The sequence below is a fragment of the Octodon degus genome, unplaced genomic scaffold (assembly GCF_000260255.1).
Source record: "Octodon degus isolate 3935 unplaced genomic scaffold, OctDeg1.0 scaffold00326, whole genome shotgun sequence".
In the NCBI taxonomy this organism is placed as follows: domain Eukaryota; kingdom Metazoa; phylum Chordata; class Mammalia; order Rodentia; family Octodontidae; genus Octodon; species Octodon degus.
Window position 1 is genome coordinate 518701 of NW_004524902.1, and position 10179 is coordinate 528879.

Sequence of the window (10179 nt, forward strand, 5' to 3'; positions counted from 1 at the left end):
CACACACACACACACAAAGTATAACATGCATGGCCTCTAGTTGAACTCAGAGTATTATCCTCATGTTCAATTAAAACCTTATGATCCTGGCCTTTACTATTTAAGTTTATATCAACATTCTGGTGTTCTCAGCATTGACCAGATTCACTCTTTAAGCTCTGCTAACAGACTTCTAGTGTTTCTTAACCTATATCTCCTACTTCTTCCAAACTCCTCCCACAAAGCAGAATTGAAGATTACTAAGTCATGTAGTCCAGAATAGTAACAGCAAGACCTCCTTTCTCAGGTGTAACTTTACTACATTGGTCATCTTTCCAACTGCTGGCACAAAATACTTGAAACTCAAAATTTAAGGGAAGAATATTTAATTTTATTCATGGGCTTGGGAAGTTTAGTTCCTCTTCAGCTGGGTCCAATTAGAAAAGATATGATGGTGGCCAGGAACCAGCACGGAAGGAGAGTGACATAAAATGCAGACAGATACAGACCCCACAACCATGTCAGAAAGGAAAGGACACTGTTCCTCCCAAAGCTACTCTTCCATAACCTACTGGAACACATTCAGGAGTGAGCCTTAACAATTCGGACTGAACCCAGAGTCAATTAACTTGCCAGTTAAGCTTAGCAACCAGACATTCTTTTTCCTTCTATTTCCCAAGTTGGGGATGGGTCAAAGATTTTTAACAAGTCTTAAGACTTGCTCTAGATGGCATTGAAGGATGATGGAGGTGGTTGTATCAAGAGGGGTTGCAGCGCGCTGCCCAAGCAGTTTACTCTGTGTTGCTGGGTGTCTCAGCGGGGAGCACTGCACACCCTTCCAAGTGCTTGGCCTGGTCTCTCCCCCTCCAACTGAACATGGACTTCAGGGAAATTCTCTGGATAGCTTCCAAAAGACAAGGTGTCAACAATATGCCAAAAAGGTACAGATTGGCAGTGGGACCTCCTGAGAAAGATCCAAAAGTTAAAGGTGTCCAATCAGTAGCTGTGCAAACTTTTCTTAGAAGAAAAGAAGAGGAACTGAGGGGAAAAAAATTAGAAGAAAAAGTGAGAAAAGAATAACTAGTGAAAAAATGAATTGAGCTCAAATATGACAAGAAACAAAAGGCTGTGGCCAAAAGGACAAAGGATAATTTCCATGGTTACAATGAGATTACTGTTGAGAAGTCTAAGAGGAGGCTGGCAATGAAAGGCTATTCCAGCCAGGGAACAGAGCAGGAGCAAGAGATGGGAGAGGAGGAGGACTTCTTGGAATACAGTCAGGCCAAGTTGGAACTGGATACAATGAAGAGCAAGAGACTCCCTGAGCAGAAAGCAAGCCAAAGACCTCCCTTAGAAGTGCCTTGCCTCTCATGAACTTCACTGACTTACTGAGGCTGGCTGAGAAAAAGCAGGTTGAACCAGTGAGATCAAGGTGCTGAAGAAAACAGAGGAGTGACCTCTGACTGCTCAATAATTTAGGTAGCAAGAATTCCTAGAATGAAATCATAGGATATGGAAACAGGAGACAGGCAAAACTATGTTCATCTGTATCGAAAAAGGCGCCCTCTCAGAAAGAAAGTGTGGGCTCAACACTTAACGAAGTTCCTGAGCACAGGTGTCCTTCCAAAGGAATGCCCATTCCTCATCCTGAGAGGAAATCAGACCCAGTACAGCCAGTGAGAAACATTTAGCTTTGTCTGCATCCAAATCCATCCCAGGAGAGAGGACCAAGGCAGGATCTGGCAGCAGTTCCCAGCCCTCCCTTCTGAGGGGCATGACACACCTGTTTTCAATGGGGCTTAGAACACCCACTACAGCACTTGTTCACCAAGTGTCCCAAAGACTTCCGCTAGTGGGACTCAGAAATCTGTTACTGAACACAAAGCCAAAAAATTTCCTCCTTCTCAACCTAGCCATCCAAACCTGGACCCACACTTACTCCCGAGTAAGGCTAAGGGCCCAGGGGTCGGGCAGCCAGGCAGAACCTCCAGTTCAGCCCCTGAATGAACTGGTGCAGGGACTGCTCAACCCCTACTTAGTTCTGGCCCTGTGCCCAGGCACCAGGATGGCAGCTCCCGCTCTTTTCCTGAGCCATCCATTAGTGGGCCTAAGAAGCTGGCCAGTGACTCAAATCCCTCTGGGCAGACAGTCAGTGGTACAAGTGGTGCTGGGTGACCTGCAAATTGTGCAAGTGGCCCTGGACCACCCATCAGTGGCTTGGGCAGTTTCTGGAGACCTCTGGGCAGCTCTGGAGGCCCTGGGCAACCTGTAGGAATTTCACATGATTGACAATTCACTTTAGTGGCTCAGGGCCCCCTGGATGGCCAGTGGGTGGTCCTGGATAATCCCTTAGTAGCTCAGTTCCTGTGGCAAGGACTGTTACTAGTTCAGGCCTTGGGAGACCAGTGAGCAGCTTAGGCCTGGGAGGAGCAGTTAGCAACTCAGGTCCCCCTGTAAGGCCCAAGTGCACTGCTGTCTCAGAAACAATTTCTTCCAAGAATATTATCAGCCAGCCCAGCAAGTGGACAAATGAATGGAATGAATCCTCCCCTGTCAGGCTACAGATTTGCCCAAGGTCCTCAAACGCTTCCCTTCTTGACCGGCTACAAAAGGCAGCAAGATTATGAAGAGAAGGAGGAGGAGGAGGATGAATATGACTCGGAAATGGATGATTTTATTGAAGATGAAGGAGAGTCTCAGGAAGAAATATTGAAGCACATTGGAGAAATTTTTGGCTATGACTGAAAAAAGTACAAAGATGGAAGTGATTATGCCTTATATTACATGGAGAGTACTTGGAAGGAACAGCAGAAAGAAGAAGCAAAGAGTTTAAATTTAGGTATGGAAGAGGACTTAGAGAAAATGGGACAAGAAGAAATGAAACATTGAAAGGCCAAGAAACTGAAGAGACATCAGCTGCTACTTTCATTTTTGTGAATTTCTTGGATCATTGCTGCAAGGACTTCCTACCTTCAGACTGAATTAAATCCCCTTGTCCTTTTAGATTTATATTTGAGGACTCAAGGAAAGGGAATGTGTACTGTCGTTTGTAGACTGTCCTTTGAGCAGGAAGTGTTTGTGAATATGGGAGGTGAAAGCTCTAGTGCAGATGACATAATGTTCACTGCAGCTGCTGTGAACGGTATTGTCCACAGATGCCAGCCTCGATCCTGACCAGCTCTGCACTCTAACGGGCCATGCACCGGTCAACCAGTCTTTTCTTGTTCCTTGTTTAATTTAAAAGGAAAAAAAAAAGATTGTCTCTTGACTCATACTTTCGCTGCTGTGAGCGGGCTACCTCCCAACTCCCAAGTTTAACTTCTTTATGAGAAAACTGGCCCTTTGATGAATATTGTTCATAATAAAGTGGCCTGTGATAATCTATATGTAGGATTACAAAATCTAAACTGTAGAGTATGCTTTAAATTATCACATGGATGTCATCCTTGTGGCTTTGAAGTACATAATACAATGAGAATACAGGGATTGTATTTTACGTTATTCTGGATTGGATGCTGAGCATTTCTTTTAGTTAGGTGATTTAGCAACTGAAAATTCTTTTACAAGTTAAAATAAAAATTGTGCCAGTATAAAAATATTCTAAGTTTTCCAATTAACTGTTATGTTGGCTTTAGTGTAAATAAAAGGTATTAGATAATAAAAGGCTTAGATAAGGTCACTGTGGTGATCTTAAAAAATAAATCAATTTTTATATTGAAAAAGACTTGCTTTAACGATTTTATTTTATTTTTTAAACAATTTTATTGTAAAACAAATAGCAATGAGACAGTTTCAAAACCAATTACTAGCACAGTTTAATAATTAATACATTGTATATTGTTGTCTTCTTAGTGGTTGTTCATAGTACAAGATGCAGACATGATATCCTGTCCACAAACATTATTAGTACAAATCTTTCTATTCATTGAATTAAGAGAAAGTAGCTGGTGTTTGTAAATAGGATATCAAGTCCGCATCTTGTACAGCAATTAACCACTAAGAAGAATATATGCTGTGTGCTAGTTATTAAAACTGTCCTAGTGATTTGATTTGAAACTGTCTCATTGCTGTTTATCAATAAAATTATGAAAAAAAGAAAGTAGCTATATATCTATCCTATTTTGAATATACAGATAAAAAATGGTCATTCATTTATATCCCCTTTTTTGTTTAATTTTGTCAGAGATGGGTATTCCATTGTCATTTAAATATTGTAGGTGTATGAATTCACAAAATATTTCAATATAGTCCAGTAGTCCATAATAGTGGTGGGTTATTGTAGGAAACATGACAGGGGCAAAGCCATACATTTATGTGCACAAGATGGCTAAGGCAATGATCCTGACAATCTTCAGCAAGTTTTTGAAACTAGCAGTTAATTGGCAGGATTCTCACCCTGACTAACTATATATACTGATACCTGTGAACTAAGCGACTGCACTGAAGATGGCAATGTGTAATACTAGGGTCATGCTTGGAATGCCTGTCATTCTGGTCTTCTAAATATGTACTGCTTGTCATGTCATACAAATCACTGCCATACTGTCTCTCAAGTAAATGGTTTTTTTTTAAGTTAATAAATGAATACAAGAGACAAGGAAAAAATTTTTCAAAATACTTGTTCTAAATTGAAGGAAAATTGTAGATTTATATCTAGATGACTGAGAAACATTGATATTTGAACACTGGTTCTTTCATACTTAGAGACTATAAAATGTATGAATCAAATTATGTTTTTAAAGATATTTTTCCTCTAGGCAGTTAGACCACATTGTGATTCAACTTAGTCTCACTTGTCAGTTGTCTGTACTTTCCCCTTGGCATGAGCTGATCATAGGCACGGGGCTGACCGTGCAGCAATCACAGGTGTGCTGAACGTGCTTCCTTCCTAGAACCTGGCTGGACCTTTCCTCTCACTGCACAATCCTCTTATGTTGTTGCAGAAAGAAGGCAGGCCTCACTGCATGTTGAACAAGTTCAATTTAAAATCTTGTGGGCAGGCAAGCAGAAACAGTTTTATTGGCTCTATTTTCAGAATCTCTTTTCAAATTACAATAATATACCCATGAAGCACATAAGGAAAGAATCTTTTTGGACTAAAAGAACTTTTATGCTTTTAACAAAAAATGCAGGTAAATGAGTCACTTTGTTTTTAAGAGTTTATTTCCAAATTCTGTATTTCATTATTTCAGGAAATGTTACATCCTTCTGGAATCAAGGAAGGAATTTTTTTATATAAAATAACACTTTTCTATAAATACTAGTCTCACCTGGATTTAAAATCTTATTGCAATTTGTCACCCATGTAAATACATGATGGATTGTCATCCCTTAAGAAATTATGTTTTAAAGATTATGAGAATAGAAGTTCTTTTATTGTTTTTTGTTTGTTTGTTTGTTTGTTTGTTTGTTTGTTTTTGCAGAGCTGGGGATGGAACTCAGGCCCTTGCACTTGCCAGGCAAGAGCTTATTCAACTGAGCTGTCTCCCTGGCCCCAGTTATTTCACATATATTCAATACAATGTCTGTTTAATTTCAAATGTATTGTGTACTATTTGTTTTTGTTGTTTATAATGCTACTGGACAAACATGAACACCTTTATTTACTTGGTTCCCACATTTAATAATCCCCGATGAAACCTGAGTTCATGTTCATGGAGGAAATCAAATAATTTTTATTTTGACTGACACAGTAGATTGTCATTGTCATAATTCAAATGAACACATGACTGTCTCAGTTATTCTTCTCTTGTTGCTGGGACATATACCTGACATCCAAAATGAAAGAAGGAAAGATTTATTTAGCTCACGTTGCTGGAGGTTTCAGGCCATACTCAGGTGGATCCAAGGCAGAGCACTGCATGGCAGAGAGCAACTTTTCATGATGGTGACAATGAGCAAGAGAGCAAAGTGGAGGAGTAACAGCAACAACAACAATAGAGAGCAGGTCTGTCTTTCTAAAGTTGCATTCAGTCTCTCCGCTGCAAGCTGAGGGAAGTGCTCACACCCATAATCCCAGCCTGGGATCACCCATAATCATGAGTTAATCACAAACTCTAGAAGCCAGCCCCATGATTGCAAGAGACTTTCCTGGGGCAAATACACACAAAATAACAATGATACAGTATACTGTTTTAAAAAGTATTATTTGATTTTAGTTTCATATTTTTAGCATAAATCTAATAATGTGCATTCTAATATTTAAGATGAGAGAAGGGAGGGAAATTAAAATTGGATAAATTTGTTTAGAATTCAGATACTGTTATAGAAAATTAATTAATGAAATAATGCTCAAGACAGATAAGTGCCTCTGAATGCATGGAAGTTGTTGTGTTATTTAATAAATCAAATCAAATTGTTTTATACATAATGTAATCCCTGAGTGGATTTCTTTGAGCAATCTTGCAAGTGTTTTCACATACACATTTAAGAATTCATATCCAAGTAAAGTAGCACCTAGCTTTTGATGTTTCCTACTGCACCTGGATATGAGAAAATGATTTAAGTAAATCATTTTCTCTTTTGTCCCATGGAGTTACCAATATTTGTTAGAATGGCAGGGGTTTGTTCAATGACAAAAGTCTTCAGGAAAAACCACAGTGAATGCCCTGCTATCTGATTATTAAGAAATCAGTGTTTTAGTCTTTTTGTTTTTTGTAGTTTTGAGTAAAGGTTTCACTATGTAATTCAGGTTTGCCCTGAATGTATTTTGTAGCCCAGGCCGGTCTTGAATTTTCAGCCATCCTCCTTCAGCCTTCTCTATGCTGGGATTACTTGTGTGGGCTACCACCCCTGGTTCATGTCTTCTTCTACTTTTTTTTTAACAGGGCAAAACAAAAACAATAAAAATGATACACAATTTCAAAATATGATAAATGACCATCTGCTGCACCTCAAGTTTCTAGAGAAAGAAGAGCAGTCAAGCCCAAAGCCCCCAAAATGTAGGAAATTATAGATTAGAGCAGAAATTCTGTTATTCTGTATTCTTTTTTTTTCCTGAGGTACTAAGAATTGAACTCATGACCCTGTTTTGCCAGGCAAGCGCTTATTCTACTGAGCTGTCTCCCCGGCACTATTCTGTTTTCTTGATGTAAGAGTTCACTGTTGTAAATTTCCCTCTGAGAAGTGCTTTTTATTTCACCCAACAGATTACTGTAAGTTGCTCTTGCAGTTTTGTTTTATTATAGATATTATTTAATTTCATGTATTACCCCTTGGTTTTTCAGGATGATGTTTGTTCCATGTGTTTATGGAGCTTTGGGGATTTCTTTTGTCAACTATTTCCAATTTCATTGCACTATGGTCAGATAGTATGCATGAGATAATTTCAGCTTTTTTAAATTTACTAAAGCGTGTCCTATGGATTAGGATGCGATCTACTTTAGAGAACATCCCATTTGCAGCTAAGACTATGTATTGTGATCTTGTTGGATGGAACATGCTGTAATTGTCTGCTCAATCAACTTGCTTATAAGTTGGTTCAGCTCTGTCATTTTATTGCTTATATTTTGTCTAGTTGATCTATCTCTTTGTGACAATGTGCTGTTATGTGCCTCCATTACAATTTTGCTATTGGGCATTTGATTTTTCTTGTCCATTAAAATTTGTCTCATATAGTTGGGTGTTCTGAAATTTGGTGCATACATATTTATGATTATTATGTCTTCTTGTTGAAGTTTTCCCCTAACAAGTGTGTAGTGGCCTTCTTTATCTCATTTAATCATTTTTGGTGTGAAGTTCACTTTGTTTGTGATCAGAATAGTTACCCTGCTTTTCTCTGAGTTCCCACCACATGGATTATTATTTTCATCCTTTGATTTTCATTCTATGAATTTTCTTCTGATTTGAATGAATTTCTTGTATGCAGCATGTTGTTGGATTTACCTTCTTTCTTCATTTGTGTCTGTCCCAAGATCCTGCCTTCCAATTAATTGAGAGTGGAGTGATGGTTTGTGTTTGACTTTGTCCTCCGTGTTTAAGTACAGAGCTTTTGTGATTTTATTACTCCAGATCTTCTCAATATTGATACCCAAGGGAGCACTAGTGATTAGAATAGATAGTGCAGTAGCACAAGTAGCAGTAATGAGATCATAAAGCAAATTTCAGAAATTGACAAAGTATGACAACTATTGATTTTATACTTTAAACCATAGAAGCAAAGTCTGAATTTATATAACAGAACAAATCATAAATTAAGACTTCATCTGCAAACTGTTTCCTCTTAGTAGAATGAATTTATCCTGAGTTCCTCTGTTGCAGCTTTTTGCTGAGTTCCAGACACTTCCTGCAGGTAGGAGGGTGGGTCAGGCAGTGAGGTTCCTCTGACCAACCTGATTACTGTGTCCTGGGTCTTATGCTTCAGTATAAAATGACTTCTTCATGTGTGGGATAGGTGAGCCCTAAGTTACTTTTCTTATTGCTGAGACAAACTAGCCAGTACAATAAGTTAAGGGAGGAAAGATTTATTTGATTCACTCTTTATTGAGATTTCAGCTCGTAATTTGCTGGCTCCAAGGCAGGGTGAGATGGCTAAGTATTGAGAAGAGAATTAGTTCATGGTGAGGAGAAGGTTGAAAAGCAACAAGTGACAACTACAGCTCTTTCTATCCCTTACATTTTATCCAGGCCACTTAGGGTGGGTAACACTGACATCCATAATCCTACTGCCTTGATCTTATCATTGTACCATGAATCTATCACAGCATCAAGTACCTTAGATCAAGCCATCTCTAAAAACCCCACCTATTACTGCATGAGTCTTTGGGGAGACAGCTAGACACAGACCATAACAGGCAAAATGAAATTATTTTCTGCTCAACTATTTCTGCTATTTGGAGTGCTCGATCAGATATATTAAAATCCAGAAAATTAAAATTATTTATGTCTTAACAAGCCTATACGATTATTTTTAAGCTGGGTATGGAGGTGCATGCCCATAATCCCAGCACTTGAAGGCTGAGGCAGCATGATCCCTGCAAATTATAGCCCTACCTGAGCTATAACATATTCACTTTATATCCCATGCCATCCGGAACTGCATAGCAAAACACTGTCTCACAAAAAACAAGCGAACAAACAAACAAAAATGAAATACATAAAATAATATAAAATTGTTTAAAATATAGCTTCTTTTTAAGAATAAAAATTTTTAAAAGGAAATTTAAAAGAAAATAGTGGTTCCAGAATAAATAAAAACATCATACCACAGTGATATATATATGCACCCTTGTTTAGAGCAGCACAATTAGTAATAGATACATCATGGAAACAACACAATTGCTTATCATTTGAGGAATGAATAAAAAAGATGTGGTATTTTTATACAATGGATTACTACTCAACCATAAAGAAGATTAAACTTGAAGATTTTATAGGTAAATGGGTTCAAACTGATGTCATATTAATGAATGAAACAAACTGGATTTACATATGTAAACATTCTCTTTTCTCCCTGGTATGAGAAACTGAAAGAATAAAATATGTTTGAAAGTCAGTTACACTAGTGTCTCTTAATGTTTCAAAAATGAGCTATAATATTAGTGTCTTTTAATTCACTAAAAAGAAAGGTTTGTGCTGATATTGATTGGATAAATATTTATGCATTTATTTTGTAACCTAAGAAACTAGTTTAAAGATAACGTGTAATGTATTAACTATTATTATTGTCCTATCATTTTGTTAAAACATCTTGTTTTACCTTTTTCCATAAGATATATCAGCAAAAAATAAACTTAACATTATTCTTTTATTTTTTAGTGTATAGCATGGGAACATTTTGAAACATATTTTTAAGGAATAATTCAGAATTGAGTCACTAATATCATTTCTAAATAAAATCTTTAGATTCTGAAATAAGCCAGAGAAACTAAAATAGTTATCATAAGGTTTGTCTGATAAAACTAGCATAAAGTACTGATTTATCCATTTGAACCTAAGCCCTACACCTTTATTAGAAGAAAAAGCAATGGCATATATCTATCTTTATATATTTTATATATGCATATGGACTTTATATGTAAATATAAATAAGTCACTTGTCACTATATATTTGACCATATAAAAGCTCCACTAGTGGGTACTGTAAGGATACAAAGTTTGTACAAGATGTATGGTGAAATGAGAAAAATTGTTTATGAGAATAGGAGAGCAGGGGGAAGGGAGAGGGGAGGGAAGAAAGTGAAAAAACAAATGAGAAAAAAA

The 10179-nt window shown here is 37.4% G+C and overlaps 1 pseudogene; it reads left to right on the plus strand.

Moving 5' to 3' along the window:
* Window positions 1–855: 855 nt before the first annotated feature.
* On the plus strand, window positions 856–2916 carry LOC101583654 (annotated as a pseudogene).
* Window positions 2917–10179: the final 7263 nt, after the last annotated feature.